This window comes from Pinus tabuliformis, chromosome 1_2, assembly GCF_031772625.1.
Source record: "Pinus tabuliformis cultivar Carrire ecotype Pingquan chromosome 1_2, CPIR1, whole genome shotgun sequence".
NCBI classification, from domain to species: domain Eukaryota; kingdom Viridiplantae; phylum Streptophyta; class Pinopsida; order Pinales; family Pinaceae; genus Pinus; species Pinus tabuliformis.
In genome coordinates, this window is record NC_142298.1 from 340,131,419 (window position 1) to 340,151,982 (window position 20,564).

Here is a 20,564-nt window from a genome sequence, read left to right on the forward strand (position 1 = left end):
TTTTGATCCATAATTACAACAAGTTACATCATTTACCATGCCACACTTACCAAGAGAATAAGAAAAAGTCAACTATAGAGAAAACTAGGAAAATTTTGGCTTTTCTAGCAAAAATGGCAAAATTCATTTAATGCGCAGCACCACTTCAGGGGAAGTTTTGGAGGCCTTCCCGGTGTCCAAATCAGGCCCAATGGCTTGTTGGAAAGCCCTGCCTATCTAGTTTCTAGAACAAGTTGAATTTCCTGATTTGGAGGTCATTTTCCACTCAAAAAGTTGATTCTCCCAAGACTGCCTCATGTGGGTCAAAAAAGTGGCAGAGAGAGCATTTTTGGGTGTTTTTTGCCCTTTTGGTGGCCAAGATCTTGTCCAAATCTTCTAAAACTTTTTGGGTTTTCTTATTTTTTCATGATGATTCTAAATATGCAAGCCATTTTGTAAGAAGGTGTCCCTATCAAAAGTTGGAAATCCCTGTGCAAAAAAATTAATGTGCAGCGCCACTGATTCTATGCACAGTGCCGCATTCAGACAAAGTTTTGGAGGCCTTCCCGATGTCCAAATTTGGTGCAAGATAGCTTGTTGGAAATCTTGTCGAGTCTACTTTCTAGATCATCTTGAATGTTTCAATTTGGAGTTCATTTTCTCTTTTAAAAGTCAAATCTCCCAAGACTAGTCAAAATGTGCAAAATCAGGCTGCCTAAATGCATAGTGCTGTTGCAATCAACTTTTGAAGATCTTTCACAACTCCAAATTGAGCTCATGATAGCTCATTGGAAATATATTTGTGTCTAGCTATCATTTGACTCATCAATAAAATCATTTGGCCAACCAAGCTAGGAGAAATCTTTATTTTCCCAAGGCCACTCCAGAGGTGCAGCAACCCTCCTGAGACAACTTTATTTTTGACATTTCTCTAAAACCATGACACCTGTGTAAAAAGTGAAGGAGGTTTTCTTCCTTGGCCTATTATGGACAAAAACCTCTCTCACTTTTGTCAAATTCATCTTCTATTTCTCAGAAACATCATTTGAGTAAAACCTACCCCAATGTGTGGAACAAGGGTTTTGTAGAAATGAAGGGAAATGAAGGGGATAAGGGGCTGATCAATTCTTAAGAAGATTTTGGAAAATAGGGAGGGATGTTAGGAAGGAATGGAAAGTGGAATTTCAAAGATTGAGTGAGGGGAAGGGGTCCAAAAGGGCTAAACACAGGCCTAGCCTAGAAAATTGTCAAATTGTAGCAAGAAGCTAGGGTTTGTGGGAAAATAATCAATTTGAAGGATATCAGTGATGGGAAGTGCTTAAGAAGGTACATTAAGGATAGGGGAAGGTGTATGAGCATCAGGATACAAGTTTTGTTGATGATTTTACCATCCAAGAGAAATTACCTTCAAAACCCTAAGAGAGGGAAATGAGCCTTACCTAAGTACAATTGAAGCACGAACAAGGTGTAAAATGACCCATTGGAACCTGAAATGATGATGAAAACTTTTTGAATGATGGTACACTCGCCCGAATGGTGATATGGACCAAAACTTGGAAAACTTTGAAATGAGTGAAAACAAATCCTAGACCTAATACCTAGTGACCAAATTTTACTTGAAGACTCACTGAAATGACAAAATTTGACCTTGACACCTTAAAATCACTTTGTAATAGCATGTTTGATCACTGGAGGAAGGCTTCAAAGGCTGACACTAGCATTAGCTCCAATGGGGATGGTAGCTCCTTGGAGGTGACAAGACCACCGTAGATCTAGTAGCCTTATCCATTGGGCAATGGAGTCAAAAACTCAAACTAAAATGCATGACTGAAAACTGACGACTTGACGACACAAACTAACTTTTACTCAACTAAAAACTAACTCGATACTAAAATGCAACTGAAAAACTGGAAAAATGCTCAAAATGGAGCTTATTCAATAAAACCTACTCTAATTGTTCCATTCATCACCTGATCATGTGAAATGAAACAAAAAATGCAACCAAGTAAGCATTTTGGCTGCTGTTTGAATTCTTTGCAAGTGATTTCTTATGAACCATAAGAGAGAATTAATGAAAGAAAACTCCCATGAAAACTTGTAAACAGATCCAAATTTTCCCAAATTAAATAATATAGATTCTCTATTTGCCTCCAAAAAGACTGCATAAGGATCATGAAATTCATGTGCACTGGGACTTTGCTCATCCAATGGATTACTTTTCTTCTCATCGTACCATGAATGAAAACTTTCATCTAAGCATTGTGACGAGACTCCTGCTAATAATGACAAAGAAACCGGCTGCCAAATCAAGTTTGTATCAATACTTGTTTCAAGCTCACGGGTAGCTAATGGAGAAGGACTTTGACTGCAGACATCACCCAACACATCAACTATTGGATCGTGAAAAACTTGAAAAGATTGTTGCAACCCATTTTCTATTGGTTCTAATGAGATTACATGATTTTCTACAGGCTACTCATCCTTCTTTGAAGATATATTATGCAAATTTCTCTTCAAAAACTGAAATGATTCAAAACATAATGGTACGGAATCATCTTGCATCATTTGATCATATGTTCCAGCTTCCAATTGTTCATCTACAACCTGACATTCAATGGCATTTGGGCGCTACAAATCTGGATATGAAAAGTCTTGAACAAGGATTTCATTGCCCTCAACATGGTCAATATCGAAACTTATCGACGGTTGACTTCTGATTGCATGAAAGTTGTCTCTGATGATCTAAAACAAAGCAAAACAAAAAGGCAAAGATCCTTCACTTACTTCAAAATTTGCTGCACTTTCCTACTCATTTTCATAGCTGATATACAGAGGTGGATCATTATACTCGAACTGCTGAAATTGAACTTCCTCCTTCCACAAACTAGCTGCTGATTTTTCTACAAGATTAGCTTCTGTTTGGAGAACATAATCATCATCATACTGATCAAACTGAGGCAAATCATCAGTATAAAACACATTATCAAGCATACATGTCAAATCAACAGATCTCTCTTCTGCAAGTTTATCCATAAAACAATCATTATCAGATCTATGACAATTAGGATAAGAAAGAAGATGTTTTGGATCAGCCACTTGTTCTTCTTCAATCAGCGAGCCATGATCTTGAACATCATAAGCATTCCTTGTGGTGATCTTTTGCATCATCTCTTCTACTGCACTTACCACAATTTCGAGTTTTACCTCCAAAGATGTCGATTCCTCTGGATCTATGTTCTTCATCTCTTCTTCCTTCAACGTTTCCCTTCTTATCAGCAAATTAGCCTCTACATCTACTGCATTGTTCTGCATTTCTTCAAGTGTTGAAGGTTCCTTTCTCTCAGCTGAAACTCCATTTCCGGATCAAATGCTTCCAGGTAGTGCAAGAGGGCAGATCCAGGAGGAGGTCTTATATTAACAGGCATAGAACAATAAACTTGATTAAATCTGGTAGAAAACTGTTGTACTGTCTCCCTTGGCATCCTTTTCAGCTGGTTATACTCTTCTAGAATCAAGAAAGGGTTCTGTCTTACCACCCACCCGTCGAGGAACATTTGGACAAATTGCTGGAAATCTGAGATGCTCGCACCAGGTAAGGTTTTGAACCAACTCTTGACTTTGCCTTGCAAAGAAAGAGCAAAAAGCCTAACACTGACATCCTCTTCATCAACTTCAAAAAGGTCAAGAAAATACTCAAAATTTAGTTCATGTCTCTCAGCAGTGAGGTTGTCACAGTCACCATCAAATCTTGGTAGATATAGGTAATGATTTTTAGGGAAAGTGTGAGATATAGGAGGTAAAATCAGAGGCTTGTATCTATCTGGAATTTTACAAGGTATAGGGATATGTACAGAAGGTGTAGAATCAGTCTTGGTCTCTTTAGGCTCATTAGTTCAAAGACGGTCATCACAAGATTCAGAAAAAGGGTCTTGATCAAGATCAAAGGCATGCGAATATTTGGTATTCACAATCTTCAAAGGGAAGGAATCAAATGCAGGTCTAGGATCTTTTCTCGAATACAATATACTTTGCAAAGTCTTCTTGACATTCTCGGGAAAAGAGAAGAAATAATTTATAACAAAGATAATGATGTCTTGGATGAAATTCCAAATTGAATACCTGATGTTTCCATATTGTCCTTTCATGTTTTTGTTGGTCAAGTTCATCCTCTAGTGGAGTCCTTGGATCTGATCTCGAAACTGATTTGGAGTCGCCAGGTGAATGATTTCAGCCTTCCGATGTCTGATTGTTGTCCACCATCAACAATCAGACCTGAACTTGATACAATTTGCTGAGAAACATAACATTATGTTCCCCAGTATGGTCGCCACTATGTTAGAGCCTGGATCCACCTCACGCTGAAGGGAGGCAATCCTAGGATAACTACAAACCACGCTTAACCTGGTAGCTAGCCCTACCAAGTTGGGAGAGGGCTCTCTCCTTGTCAATCTCAGTTGAGATGACTGAAATGAATATGGATTTTAGGCTAGGTATACTAGCTCAAAGTATTTTGTTTGATTTTTGATGTTCGGTTGCTAGATCAAATGGAAGAGGCAAGTTGGGTCCGGGAAATCAAATCAGGGATACATACGTGTTCTGTGGGACGAGGTAGACAAAGGATTTATGTACTAGAAATTGTTTGAGATGGTGGATTTAGATTGCTGAGGGGTTGAGGAGGGCATGAGGAGCATGAATCCTCTTTAAACTGTTGAAAACACAGAAAACCAAATGCATTCCCAAGACAAAGCACCATAAATTAGTGTATTTCGTCTATTCACCTTGATTCATTTAGTTTAGAAGAGAGAGAGATGTGGATACATATAAAACATCAGAGAAACTCATTACAGAGAAGAAACAATACATAAACTCAATATCACAAGGATCCCACAAAAATAGTTGTGAAACTTGGTTTTATTCCTTGCCAACTGCTGTAGAGATATACAATAGAGTTGAGAGCTTCCACAAGAGTCCACCCTTAACAAATGACTGAAAGAGTACATCATATAGGCAAGAAAACTACTCAAGCTAGCTATCAGGGGTCGAAACCATGAGAAGATGGGTGGTTTCAACCATATCTAAACTAGGAACACAAAAGTAGGCAGTGGAACAACTTCCCTCTAAAACTTAGGAAACCAATTCATTCAGCATCAAAACCACTTTTATCTTGATGTATTTACCCTATCAAGTGTTTTTCATCCATAATTACAGCAAGTTACATCATTTACCATGCCACATTTACCAAGAGAATAAGAAAAAGTCAATTGTAGAGAAAACTAGGGAAAATTTGGCTTTTCTAGCAAAACTGGCAAAATTCATTTAATGCACAGCGCCACTTCAAGGGAAATTTTGGAGGCCTTCCCGGTGTCCAAATCAGGCCCATGATGGCTTGTTGGAAAGCCCTATCTGTCTAGTTTCTGGAACAATTTGAATTTCCTGATTTGGAGGCCATTTACCCCTCCAAAAGTTGATTCTCCCAAGACTGCTTCCTGTGGGTCAAAAAAGTGGCAGAGAGGGTATATTTTGGGTGTTTTTTGCCCTTTTGGTGGCCAAGATCTTGTCCAAATATTCTCAAACTTTTTGGGTTTTCTTATTTTTTCATGCTGATTCTAAATATGCAATCCATTTTGCAAGAAGGTGCCCCTATCAAAAGCGTAGCGCCAGTGGCGTTGCGCACCTATTGGAAATCCCTGTGCAAAAAATTTAATGCGCAACGCCACTGATTTTATGCATAGTGCCACTTTCAGACCGAGTTTTGGAGGCCATCCCAGTGTCAAACTGGGTGCAAGATATCTTGTTAGAAATCTTGTCGAGTCTACTTTCCAGATCATCTTGAATGTTTGAATTTGGAGTTCATTTGCCCTATCAAAAGTCAAATCTCCCAAGACTGGTCAAAATGTGCAAAATGAGGCTACCTAAATGCAGAGTGTTGTTACAGTCATATTTTGAAGGTCTTTCTCAACTCCAAATTGAGCTCATGATAGCTCATTGGAAAGCTCTTTGTGTCTAGGTATCCTTTGATGCAACAGTCAAATAATTTAGACAACCAAGCTAGGAGAAATCTTGATTTTCCCAAAGCCACTCCAGAGGTGTAGCAACCCTCTTGAGGCAACTTTATTTTTGACATTTCTCTAAAACCATGAAACTTGTGCAAAAGTGAAGAAGGTTTTTCTTTCTTGGCCTATTATGGAAAAAAAATTCTCTCACTTTTGTCAAATTCATCTTCTATTTCTCAGAAACCTCATTTGAGTAAAACCTACCCTAATGTGTGGAACAAGGGTTTTTGTAGAAATGAAGGGAAATGAAGGGGATAAGGGGCTGATAAATTCTTGAGAAGATTTTGGAAAATAGGGAGGGATGTTAGGAAGGAAGGGAAAGTGTAATTTCAAAGATTGGGTGAGGGGAAGGGTTCCAAAAGGGCAAAACACAGGCCTAGCCTAGAAAATTGTCAAATTGTAGCAAGAAGCTAGGGTTTGTGGGAAAATGATGAATTTGAAGGATATCAGTGATGGGAAGTGCTTAAGAAGGTACATTAAGGATAGGGGAAGGTGTATGAGCATCATGATACAAGTTTTGTTGATGATTTGACCATCCAAGAAAAATTACCTTCAAAGCCCTAGGAGAGGGAAATGAGCCTTACCTAGGTACAACTGAAGCACGAACAAGGTGTAAAATGACCCATTGGAACCTGAAATGATGATGAAAACTTTTTGAATGATCATACACTTGCCCGAATGTTGATATGGACCGAAACTTGAAAAACTTTGAAATGAGTGAAAACAAATCCTACACCTAATACCTAGTGACCAAATTTTACTTGGAGACTCACTGAAATGACAAAATTTGACCTTGACACCTTAAAATCACTTTGTAAGAGCATGTTTGATCACTGGAGGAAGGCTTCAAAGACTGACACTAACAAAGTCGATTGCCCATATCTCAAAAGGTAATGATGTTACAATCAAGTGCACCGGAATTTGGTGTTTTGGTAGAGGTCGTCTAGTTCTTTGACATATATCACATTTCTGTACATATTTTTGGCAATCACAAAATAATGTCGGTCACCAAAGTCCTACTTGCATTATCTTTAATGCAGCCATTTGTCCCTGATAATTTCCTCTAGATTCCCCTTTGTGTGCTTCATCAATGATTACTTCTCTTTCATGTTATAAAACTCATTTGTGAAGTACATCATGAATCCCAATCTTATATAGCTATTCATTTATCAGTGTGTATGGTGCTTCTTTGATTGCGAGTTCCTTTTTTTCTGTGATAAACCCTCAAGTGCTTTTCGAGTATGTAGTTTTTTTATTTTTATTTTTTTAGCAAATTTTAATGGAAATACTTCAATTTTGAATAAATTTTCATCTAGAAGATCATCATCAATATCCGTCGATTCCTCTTGCAATTCTAGTCGAGATAGGTGGCTGGGACCAACATTGTGTTTACCTGGTTGTAAAATGACTTCAAATTCAAACTCTTGGAATAATAATAACCATCAGCAAATTCATCCTTGATGCACTGGTTTATTTACAAGTTATTTTAATGCTTGGTGGTTGGTGTAAAATAGAAAAGGGTTTGCTAGGAGATAATGTCAGAATTTCTGTAAAGCAAAAATCATTGCTAAAGCTTCACACTCTGTTGTCGAGTAGTTTCTTTCATCTTTATTGAGTTTCTATCTAGCGTAGGCATCTGGGTGGTTTATCAATTCCTTGTCATGTTGTGCTAGGGCTGCTCCTACTACAACGTGTACATGGAATTTTTTAGACCATTCGGGAAACTTGAGAATTGGTGCTTTGACTAGTTTATTTTTTAACAATTAGAAAGACTCATCGCACTCATCAGACTAAATAAAAGGGACATTTTTCTTTAAAATCTCATCAATTGAAAATGTAATATCATATTAATGTCTAATAAATCATCTGTAATGCCCTATGTAACCTAAATAATTTAATCTGTTTTTATTAATAGGGGGTTTCAAATATGAAATTACCTTGATTTTCACCATGTCTACTTTAATCCCATCTTTTGAAACAACATGGCCTAGCAATATTCCAATTGGTGTTGTGAAGATATATTTTTTATTATTCAAGGATAATTGTATTTGTCAAAATCTTTAAAACATTAGTATTATCCATTAAGTATGATATTTTCATAGCATAAGACTGTCCAGTCATCAAAATATATTGCCATTGTTTTATAAATATATTCTTGAAATTCTTTGACAACGATCCTTAAGAATATTGCTCGTGCATTATTTAATCTGAATGGTATCTCTCTACATGCAAAAGAACCAAACTCAGTAACAAATGTTGTTTTTTCTCAATCTTCTTCTACTAGTTGTACCTAGTTGTAACTTGAGAAACCATTTGTAAATAAATAGCATTCGGTTCCCGCAACTTTGTTTATTATCAAGTTGACAAATAGAGTCGGAAATGGATTAGTAACTGATAATTTATTGAACCCTCAATAGTTGGCACAAATGCACAATCTAGTCGCATCATGCTTATTTGGCTAAATGACCATAGGGCTTGCCCATTCTAATGTTTCTACGGGGTATATGATTCCCGCAGAAAGCATTCCCTCTATTTATTTTTGTACGATGGGATTATACTTGTGCACAAGCTTAGAAGTTTCTTCTTTATTGGTTTTGCTCTCGGATTGAGATTAATATTCATTTCTCCCATTTCCTTGACCAATCCTTTTAATTCTTTATAATCGCAAGCAAATACATCCTGATATTCTTGAGTAGATCTACGAATTCTATGATTTGTTTCTTTGACTAATGATCACCCAGTCAAGGGATTTTCGATCGGTCATCATTCGATATGTCCATTTATCATATTTTAATCTTTGCATCCATCCATTCAGGTGATTTTTATTCATCAAGTAGTTGATTCCAAACTTTTACTTCTTAGTATGCTAGTAGAAAGTCTAATTTGTCTGGTTTCTCAACATCTTGTTTACAAATTTTGTATACTGACTGAATTCTCTTGTAATTTTTAGGATGATGTTTGCTTAAACAAAATCTCTGGCCAACGATAGGTACTTTTTTCATTTCTAATCGACTAGCCATTTTTTGGTTTGAATTGCATGATATGATTTCCTTTTAGGTTGGGTTGACCCAGGTTTGATTCTTTTACTGCACACCAACAAAACCCTCAATCACTGGCCCTTTCAGCAATGACCTGTAAGAATATTACAATATCACTAGAAGTGAATATTGGAGGCTGCAAAACCATGTTTCTACGGCCTTGAGGGATGATGCGATGTGGTATTTTGTGTTTTCTTTTATACTTACCACTCATAAATTACTTTTCATTCACACATTACTTCGCCACATTTCATTCATTACTTAGAACATATCATATAAACCCTTAATCATTACTGCATTGTAATAAAATGCAACTGTAATAAAACTACTATGCTACAATAGATAATAAGAAAAGATACACATGAAGATAGATTATACTTTGGTTCATCCCAATGTGGGACTACATCCACAACAACTATTGCTTATAATAGAGAATTTGTACAACAAACAGTTATTGGCCTATGCATTCAGCGACAAGAAGTCTAGACACTCAACTACAGAATTAGGCCTCTGCGCACTCAGCTGCAGAGCCTCACCTTCTTGCCCAAAACCACAATTCACAAAGATACAACCATTCAACACATGATGTGATTCTTCAAGACTAGGTTGTCCTCTTCTTTTTTTATTCATCCCTATATACTATTACATTGAGGGATATATCATCGCAATACCACATTCCATATACTATAGACTCCCCTAATACAAGCTATAATGGTCCAAAACCATTCATCATATACAAAATATTATTATTTTACAAAAAGGGAGGTGCTTCGAGTCGCTCTGAATCCCATATACCGTGTGGTATATCTACTACGCGGTCCACTTTCACGCTCTGTTATTGTACTGCGCAGTCCACTTCGCACTCTGATGCATCCTTTACTTCACACTCTGCTCCCCAAAATGTGGAGTCTTCATCAAAATCTAGGCCAAGTTGGTTTGCGCCCAACAGTCCCCTAACACATATGTGACTCATCGTGAGTCTTTCAGCTACTTTGCCTCTAATTTTTGTTGTGATGTTGTTGTAGGCTTGATTGAACTGTTGTAGAGCTTTTGTCACCTACTTTTCATCGGTGCGTGCTTCCTCCAATAGTGCCTTTGTCACATGTTCTGCAACGTTCTGCATCAACATTGTATCCCTTTGTCGAAGCTCCTGAAGCTTCTCATCCACTGTCTGTGATAACTAGAGGGCCTCATCCTGCCAAGGATGAGTCCTTTATATCAAAATATGCTTCTTCTTATTTAGTTCCTCATTGTTCTTCTGGACGGCCTTACTCTCCTTGATTTTCACGAGCCTTTGCAAAATTGGTAAGGTCTTCGCAGATGCCTAAATCTCTACTAACTATTCTTGCTTTTGTTGCATTTCTTCCTATAGTTTCTATACATTTAGATCTTCCTGCAGTGAAGTCAAAATTTTCAAAATTTCATCTAACAACTTCCCATAGTCTGCCAATGCTGCAGAGATTCTGGCCATTATAGTCTAGGTTAGTCTCCCTTTGATCACTTATTTCCTGTGGCTTGGTTGGCTATAGCTTCATTTGCAGCTCACTAATCTGCATTTCATACTTAAATTGCACTTCGGCAATTTTATCCTTATACCCCTTCACTGCAAGGCCAAGCTGCATAACCTTTTCTTCTACTGGCTCTTCCTCTCAGACATCAAGATCTGGAATCTCTTTATGTCGCTTCGACCACCTCCTTGATATTTTGGCATTCCTCTGCCATTCGATCCTTTGCTTGCATCACCTGCTTTAGCTTCTACCACAGTGCATCTCACTCTTTTTCCACCTGTATATTCAGTTGTGATGTATGTTGTTCCCGTAGCTTCAATTATTCAATTATCTCCATGTGCAGCTTATGTAGTCTTGGCAGTGGCAGTGTTGCATTGTTCATGTCGACATGCTTCCATTCTTTAGCTTGTTGTTGCAGTTTGGTGGATTCAATCTGTAAGGCTCCTACAAGTATTTGTGCTAGCCTCACTGCAAGCATAGGCTCTATATGCCTTTCTGCTCCAACCCTTTCCTCTATCTGTGCGGGTTATCTGATTGTCTGTGCTAGTATCTTTAATTCTACAACACTAGTCAGAAGTGTGTCGTAGCGATCTTCAACTCTATTCCAACATTCTATTGTTGCTTCTTGTATCCTACCCATGATTTGATCTAAGTCTTCTTCAGTAAGGACCATGAGATCCTTCGTCTTATCAGCCTCCTACTTCTTCTTTTTCTTTGAGCCAGCTTCACCCTCTACCTTCCTTTTCTCTGCGGCATTTTTTTTTTATGTTTTTTCCTTTTCTGTCTCCTTGGCCTTCTAATTTCCCTCAAGAGGCTCCCTTTGACCCTCATCGTGCAGCTCTTCCTCCTCTGGCTCGTGTTCATTCTACTCCTGATCTTTTCCATTGGCTTCACCATGCTGCAAAGTTTCCACCTCTTCTCCTTTTGTTTCACTGTCTCCTGTTACCTTCAGTAGGGTCATCCATTCTTTAGGCCATTCCTAGATCTATGCCGCAAGATCGTCTTCAGACACCATATATGGCAAGGAATACCATTTCTTCTCTGCACCTCTGCGCGCCTATATGTACACCTTGTAAAATCTACTTTGAACTTCGCCACAAAGATATACTTCTCGTATAAGCTCAGTGATAGTTGGGGGTGCTCGTTTACTAACATGTGTAAATCCATGTGGTAAATTACAAAAAATATTTTCTTCTCTTATGCACGTGATGTGTGGGTGGCAAACCATACTGAAGCATACCTCACTGTTTCATAGGTATTTGTACATAACTGAGGTAACTGCGACTCATCTAGTTCTCTCCACGACAACATAGCAATAATCAAAATTAACCAAGCATTGTGGAAAGTTGTACCTTTCTCATGGACCTCGCGGCAGTCTCCTTGCATATGTATCCAGCCCAGTTATATTGAACCCTGTTGGCACACGGCACGGTTAATGATGCCACCGTTGTAGGAACTTCGTTCATGTGGAATTTCCTCGTAATCTTCCTAGCCAATATGTGTGTCGCGAAGTGAACTGCTTGGTCACTAATCAAATTTATGTCGTAGCCCTCTTTCCTTTGACCATCCTGAACTTTTTCTTCATATTTTCCGCTACAGAAAGGTCTTGAAATTTTCCAATGAACTCCTTCGCAAGGTTATGTCCTTAGTATGGCAATCTTGTGATCCTCTAGATCAACATAGGGTCTATGGGGATTTTATTCCCCAACCATAAATTTCCATCGCGCACCAACACAAGCAATTACCTTGCACACATTGTGCTCGTCGTACTTCTGCCGAAGTGTGACACGTTCAACATATTTAGCACTCCTGACTACTCCAACCCATTCACCCATTGATGTGGCTCTAACCTCGTTACCCCATTTTCCGGGTAGCACACCTGTTTCAAATATAGTTCCGGTGAAAATTGAGGGTACTTCTTCTTGTCATTAAAATCATAATCCGCGACCTTGAGTTGCAGAATTTTTCCTAAAACTTCTCCTTTAAAGGGTATTTCTTCCTGCAACAAGGGTGTAAATGTGCAATACTTCATATATTTTGATTCCTTTACAAGTTTGGCATTTGGTTTCCTTGGCGGGATGTATGGTGGTAGGGGTAATAAAAATACTGCGTCGTCTTCCTCTGCCTGTCTCCTTCACTTCTTCATCACTGTCTTTGACTGGCTCAGGATTTTGTTGGGGTTTAATGGGTTTCTTATCTTGTTTCTTCTTGCTTCTCACTTCCTTAGCCAAATTTTTCCTCGGTGATCTCCTATGTTTCTATGGTGATGGTGATGCTACTGTAAGCATCTGAGTTGATGCGGTGGGTGTACCAACGGTTATTCCGGTGGCTGCTTCCATGACTCCTTCCATGCCTCTTTCGTATAATATACGCACAAATCCTTCAGTTGACAGAATGTTCATGCGAAAATTCTTTGCAATTTCTTCACACTATGAACACTGAAGCTCTCGATTCAACAAAGTTCTTAATATGGGTAGAAGTCAGCTTATTTATAATAATTTTGCACTTTGAACCCAATCATTAGATTTTATTTTGTTTAGATTACATTCAGATTTTCATATCTATCCTTAGATTTTTCCAATTTGTCCTCATAAATGTAATTTTTCTTGTATTTTCCCTTTTAACAGTCATATTTCTATTTTCTGGCGAACTTTGACACATTCCACACTGTAGTGCACATCCCATCTTCTGTCGCGGCTTCTATGAACTTCGACATACTCCAGAATAGCGAAGTAACTTCATATGTTGAAGCTCTCTGCAACGTAGTTTATAGTCCAATGCTCGCTTTCAACTACAGGTGGCACTAAGACTTTTCTCCTTTCTTCCTCAGAGCGAATGTGTAGGAGCAGGGATTTCCCTGTATAAATTCAACCTACTACCATTTAATTTTCCCTGAATCAATTCTCCATTTAACGTGGTTAATTGAACTGCGCCTCCATCAAGAATTAATTGATAACATGTGCACATAACCAATGCATTTTGAATTTTCCTGGGAACTTCACAAACTTACTATCGTAGAGGATAAGAAGGTCTCCTACCTGGAACTTCTTCTGTTTAATATGCCTATCATGCTAGGCCTTTTCTCTTGCTTTTTGTACTTGCTGATAGAATCCTGCTATAAATAACATGAAGGAGGAATGGGAATTGGGAAAGAGTAGGAGAAGATAGCATCTTTCATTCAACAAATAAAAAAACACAAATGCTACATGGAAAAAAAAATGGGATTAGACCTAAGTTGCACGAAGCCCTAAAACGTTTCAGAGTTTTTGAAATGGGTACCTTTAGAAATGTCACCTCCCAAAAATGGAAACATCGGTTCAAACATCATATATGTTTATATATATATAAAGAAACTTATAAATAAGTGAATAACACATTATCTTGAAAGAAAAAAGGGAATAAGACCCATAGATGACAATTTACAAGGAAAACCAAGTCTTGGGAAATACCCCAAATGCTTCTTCCTAAGATCAAGAGTAAGTATAGGTCCATATTTAGTATGGCTTGGGTTTCTAACAAGAATTTCATCCCCAACACCAATACATGATCATCCATCAATGCCTCTCTCATATCCATCTTCCCAAACCATAAACTGAGCTTCACCAGAGTATCTTTAAGAATCTCCATCAATGATTTCAATACCGAGTTGACAAATTTGAAAGCACTCAACTTCAACAACTTCATTTCCTTCTCACTAGGGAAGCTATTCAAAGCTCTTGAATCCACCAATGTGACAAAATTATTTCCTAGCATGGTTACCTATACAAAATGTAATCCTAAATCCTTTTCATCTTGTGAATACTTATTTCCGTGCTTCCTTATTACTTCCATGACCTTATTGATCTCCTTCTTCTCATCCTCAAGAGAACATCTACTTGCATGATTTAACTTTAAGGAAACTATCCTCTTGAGTTTCTTCACTTCTACATTTGGTTGAGGCCCTTCCATCGCAAATCCTCCCTCCTTCATCACATATGAAGAGATTGAACTTGGTCCAACCTTGACAGACTACATTCTTCCATGATCCTCCTCCTTTGACTACTGCTTCACTACTCCTATTTGACATTCAAATCCTTGACCAACAATCTAAGTCTTCATCAGGGATTCCATCACTCAAACATCCCCATCCAAACCTTTCGAATGAGCTTCACCTTGTACCTCAACTTAGTTAGCCTTGTTTTCCTCCTTTGAATAGGCATCTTAACAATAAAGACTCAACTTAACTTTCTCTTAGATCACTTCAACTTCTTCCCACAAATTTACCTATTTTTCCTTTATACAAGATCACTCATTAGAAAGCTCTTAGATTATTTCACTATTGTGTTGTGGTTGAGCCTCCAAAGAACTATCTTCCTTAACCTCCTCCTAGAAAGAATTCAAGTCCTTCCGGAATCCCACTATATTAACTTCAATGCTATCCATGATTTCCACAATCCGCACAAGTAAACCATAGCATTGTTTCCATATAGCTTCCTATGAATCGGTCATCCGCATTGATTCTTCTATCATCGCATCTACGATCTATTGCAGTAGCCTCTATATCTACCTCAACAAACTTGCCTCAACAAGTTGCAAAACATGTCGTCATAGTTGTGGTCTTCGCACTACTTCCTTATATTTTAATCAAAACATAGCCATAATGGTACTTCCTTAAAGTCCTCCTATCTTCAAACAACCATGTCTTATGACTGACCTTGTGGTCGGTCGCTCCATTATGACTTCATTGTTATGGTGCCTCTTGGGTGTTCTATGGAAACACTGGATTTCGGGTGGTAGGACATCCTTTTGTTCAGGCACTCCCTTGTGCCTTAATTATTGTGGTGCCTCTTGGGTATGCCCTGGAAATGCCAAATTTCGGGCATGAAGGTTGGACAGGTACACTTGTGGGTGCCCGGGCACACTAGAGGGTGCAAACAATGTGAGGTTTTGACCACCCAAATGCCTTGTGGTTGTTCGTGTGGCATTTTTGTTTGACTCTACATTGTGCCTTCCTAGTTGTGGCGTGTCTTGGGCGCACCCTCAAAAAGCTGAATTTTGGGGAGGATGGGTGGGGTAACACATTTTTGGGTGCTTGGGCACACTAGGCCATGCCAAAAATGCTAAAGTGTGACCACCCTAGTGCCTTGTGGCGATTCGTGTGGAATTTTGGTCGGCACTCCCTTGTGCCTTAGTCATTGTGGTGCCTCTCATGCATTCCCTGAAAACATTGAATTTAAAGTAGGCTGGGAGAGCCAACACACTTGTGGACACCCGACGACACTAGGACGTGCCAAGAATGCTAATTTGTGACTGCACTTATGCCTTGTTGTGATTTTTTTTGTTGTGTGGCCAAGCACTCCCTTGTTCCTTGGTCATTGTGGTGCCTCTTGGGTGTGGCTTAGAGATGTTGAATTTCAGGCAGGCTACGTGGGTGAGTACATTAGGCCATGCCAAAAATGATAAGTTGTGACACTCTTGTACCCTAAGTGGTTCATGTTTCTTGTGGTCAAGTGCTTGCTTGTGCATTGTTCACTGTGGTGCCTCCTAGGTGCTTCAATTTATGGCGAGCTAAGCAGGTGGGCACATCTATTGGCTCTCGGGCACACCAGGTCATTCCAATAATGCTAAGTTGTGACCACAAGGAACTCTTAAAGGACAACCTCACCTTGGTGTAGAATAGAATGAAACAACTAGTAGATCAACATCGCAACGAAAGAATTTTTATTGTAGGTGATTGGGTATTTCTATGACTACAACCATACAAACAAATTTCCCTCAATCAAGCTAAGAAGGATAAAAAATTATCACCAAAGTATTATGGTCTGTACAAGGTGTTGCCAAAAGATTGGTACTATGGCATACAAGTTGGAGCTTCCAGAATCTTCCCAAGTGCACCCAATTTTCCATTTGTCATGCTTAAAGAAGGTTATAGGTGGCAAGCTCCCAGTTCAAACAATATTTACAGAACTTGACGTGGAAGGAAAAATCATATTGGAACCTGAAGCAGTCAAAGAAAAGAGAACTCGACAGCTAGGAAGTCAATCAATTTCAGAGTATCTCATCAAGTGGAAGAACTTATCCACTGAAGATTCCACATGGGAGGATGATAATTTTATATAGAAACATCCACAACTAATCAAGCACTGAGGACAACACTTTTTTGAGGGAGAGGGGCATGTTACGTCCCTATAATACTAGTGTATTTCCCGACTATTATTTTCATTGTATCCCCTTATTGTTATTTTTGTGCCCCTGTTGTTCCCATATGGTTATTATAGTGCCCCATAGAAGCCCAGTATTGTTATTGTTGTGCCCTTACATTATTCTTGTTATGTAGGCTCTGATTATATTGTTACCCCTTAGACTCCTATATATAGAAAGGAGGTTTTGTCATTTGTATCATCCAATAATTATTCATTTTTGTAATTTAAAGGAGGTTTCCCCCTCAAAGAGGCTAATTTGGAAGGCGTCGACCTATCTCTTATTCTATTTTGTGAGATGGTTGTATAACACTATATGCCTTATGGTCGTTAGTATGGTCTTGTGGCCCAATGCTCCCTTTTGCCTTGGTCGTTCCGATGCCTTATAGGCACTCCTTGGAGACACTGAATTTCTGGTGGGTTGGGCAGGCAGGTACACTTGTGGGCACCTGAGCACACCTTTGGGTGCCCGGGCATACCAGGCCATGCCAAAAATGTTATTTTGTGATCTACCCTATGCCTTGTGGTGATTTGCTTGGAATTACAACCAAACACTCCCTTGTTCCTTGGTTGTTGTGGTTCCTGTTAGAGCCTAGATTGACCTCAAGTTGAAGGGAGGCAATCCTAGGATAACCATAAACCACGCTTAACCTGGTAGCTAGCCCTACCAAGTCGAGAGAGGGCTCTCTCCTTGTCAATCTCAGTGAGGATGGTTGCAAATATGTCTTGAGATGACAAGGATAGAGCCCTCTCTCGACCTAGTAGGGCTAGCTACCAGGTTAAGTGTGGTTTATGGTTATCCTAGGATTTCCTCCCTTCAGCCTGAGGTCAATCTAGGCTCTAACATAGTGGCAACCAAACTGGGGAAGAACTGAAATATATTACCCCAGTACTTAGAAAACAAAATTCTAGACTTTTGGATGATAGGTTTAGAATTCATTAGGCTGAAAAAATTGTAATGTCCATTTGAATTTTGGGGAAAATCAAACACACTAGCTTCAAGAAGATACACCAGGTCCAATCTTGATCCCAATCCTCCTCCCGTGTTTGAAAATCCTAATCTCATTCCCAGGATCCTCATACAAGAGAGTTTATCAAGTCCTAGACCCATTTTTAGATCCTTTTATTGTCCTGTGAAGTGGGTGTACCTTGAAGATCTTCCTTTTAATGAACAATTTGGTTTATCCTTGTTTAGAACCTCATCGGACAGTGAATTACTAGACTTAGTTGTCGATCATGTATTCATCGATGAGCTTGAAATCCAATGAGCCAATCTGATAAGTAACCGTAATCGTCGAAACTCTCCTCAGTCATCTATCACCACTAATCGAATTCCTGAACTCTCTGATTCAGCTTCAACATCTCTTGCCTCGTCATCATTTCCTCAAATTTTAGAGCATCAATTGACTCCTCCCTTCATACCTTCAATTCCTCAACAGCCTGTCATTACACCTCAAATACCCGTCTCTTCTATGTCATCAACTCCTCTTGTTGTCACAAATCCCTCTATTATTTCAACATCAGTTTCAAATCCGCCGCGAGCCATGGCTGCCATATATGCTCCTCTCATTCTACCTTAGAATTTGGATGCTATGCCTGCTGATTACCAAAGTAAGATACCATTGTTTAATGCCACTCAGGGTATCACAGCGCAGCAGCATGTCGACCGGATGAATGACTTTTTCAATCTTCATGAGATAGATGAAGAGAATGTAACCATGCGATTTTTTGTGCAAAGTTTTGGAGGCGAGGTTCGAAAGTGGTTCAGAGAACTACCCGCGGGGACTATCAATACATTGCCGGTTCTCCACAGAAAATTCCTGGATCGTTGGGAGGTAAAGAAAAATCCACTCCAAATTCTTTCCGAGTATGAAAATATAAAGAGGAATGCTGGTGAAAGTGTTCAGGATTATTGTGTGAGATTCAATACTATCTATAATGCTATTCCAGCTGATATCAAGCCACCAATGGGGTTGGCTTTGATAAAATTTCCTGATGGTTTTGATCCCGACATGGCATACCAATTGAGAGAATGAGATCCTACTACATTGGAGGATATGCAGAAAAATGTCGTGAGTGTGGAGGCAAATCTGCTAGCTAAAAGAGCTAGGATGAAGACAGAGAATAAATTGACCATAAAGGAGGAAGCATCTTCCTCAGATGTAAAGGCGATCACTTTCTTTGTAAAATTGAGAAAATGTTTGACAGATTGACAATTGCAGATAAGCCCGAGGTCCCAATCAGAAATCTGAACTTTCGTGGTTAGCAGCGACCACAATTTAGAATCAAACAATGGGAACAGAAAGCACAAGATCAATTGGCACAACAGCAAATCAAAACACATTTACAACAGAATTATGTGCATGGCCCAGAGTCTGAAGATGATGAGGATCCAATAGGGGAGGAAAATCATTTCTTTACAGCTGATGGTTTGCCTATCTATCTCATAGAGGACGAGGAATATTCTGAGACCCCGGATGTGTAGAAAGATGAAGATTTTATATTAGCCAATGAAACAGTCCTGGAAGAAGAATCAGATAAATATCAGAGGGGATATATGAATGCACTGTCAGTGTAGTAGAAACAGCATTCCCTAAGGAGCAGGGATGTACCAATCAATTCGGTCCAAAAGCGAAAGGAAACAGCACAACCTAAGAACGATTCCTCAAATGTCCAGAAAAAAGGAAAGGAGCCGGTAGATCCTACTTCCAACAAAGTACAATTTGCAAATGAGAAGACAAATCAGCCAATTACAACAAAGGAAAAGCCTGAAAAGAAGGATTCTCTGGTCAAAGAGGTAGATAAAATTACAGCCTTTAGCTTAGAGAATGAGATTGCTAAGTTAAAAGTTCCGATACCTCTGACAGAATTGATGAAGAATAGTAGTTATGAGAGTCAAGTGTCAAAAATTTTGAATGTAGACCCCCTGTCTCATATGGTTAATGTGGAGGATGACCAACCCGAGCTTATTTTTGGTCCTGCACTAGAAGGCCATCTGAGGATAGTGAAGTACCCCCATTTTACATCAGCCTTAGATTGCATGAGTATGTCTTGCACAATTCCATGTTTGATTTAGGAGCATCCCACAATCTGATGCCAAAGGCTATTATGGAAAAATTGGGTCTTGACATCACTCGTAAATATCATGATCTTTATTCTTTTGATTCCGGTAGGGTCAGATGTATTGGTCTCATCAAGGATTTGGTTGTGACTTTAGATCAGATTCCAGCAAAGAATGTTCTCATGGATGTAGTTGTTGCCGACATCCCTCCTTGTTTTGGCATGCTTCTATCTAGATCTTGGGGAAGCTCAAAAGGACTTTACAGTTAGATTTCTCCTATGCCACAATTCCAGTATTTGGTCAGTTAAGAAAGTTATATAGAGAAAAGAAGATGAAGTATATGATCACAAGCAACGAGAAACCATTGAATCATCCAATTAACGTTGTACATACAGATTTAGAATCTTTTGTTCTTTATTCAGATAGAGGTTTTAATTATGTAAATAGCCAGCTAGTTGAAGTGGAAGATGTTACAGAGATAACAAAGAATTTCCGAGCAGTACTTGATCAAGAAAGACAAAAGCTTGCAAGTACCGCTGAGTAGTCTATGTTTCACCAACAGCATAAAATTGATGGACAACAGCAAAAGGCAGAAGAGCAGACAAAATTCCAGCACTTGGAAGAAGAAACCGGTTTATGGAGTATGGATTTCGATGGAGCAGTAGGTAAGGATGGTGTAGGTATTGGGATTTAGATACACAACCCCATTTTCCTACCAAATAAAGTCCCAAGAAATGTAAAAATTT

The 20,564-nt window shown here is 38.9% G+C and overlaps 1 pseudogene; it reads left to right on the plus strand.

The window, feature by feature from the left end:
* The window catches only part of LOC149205770 (putative galactinol--sucrose galactosyltransferase 1), a 30,407-nt pseudogene extending 10,045 nt beyond the window's left edge, over positions 1 to 20,362 (plus strand).
* Positions 20,363 to 20,564: the final 202 nt, after the last annotated feature.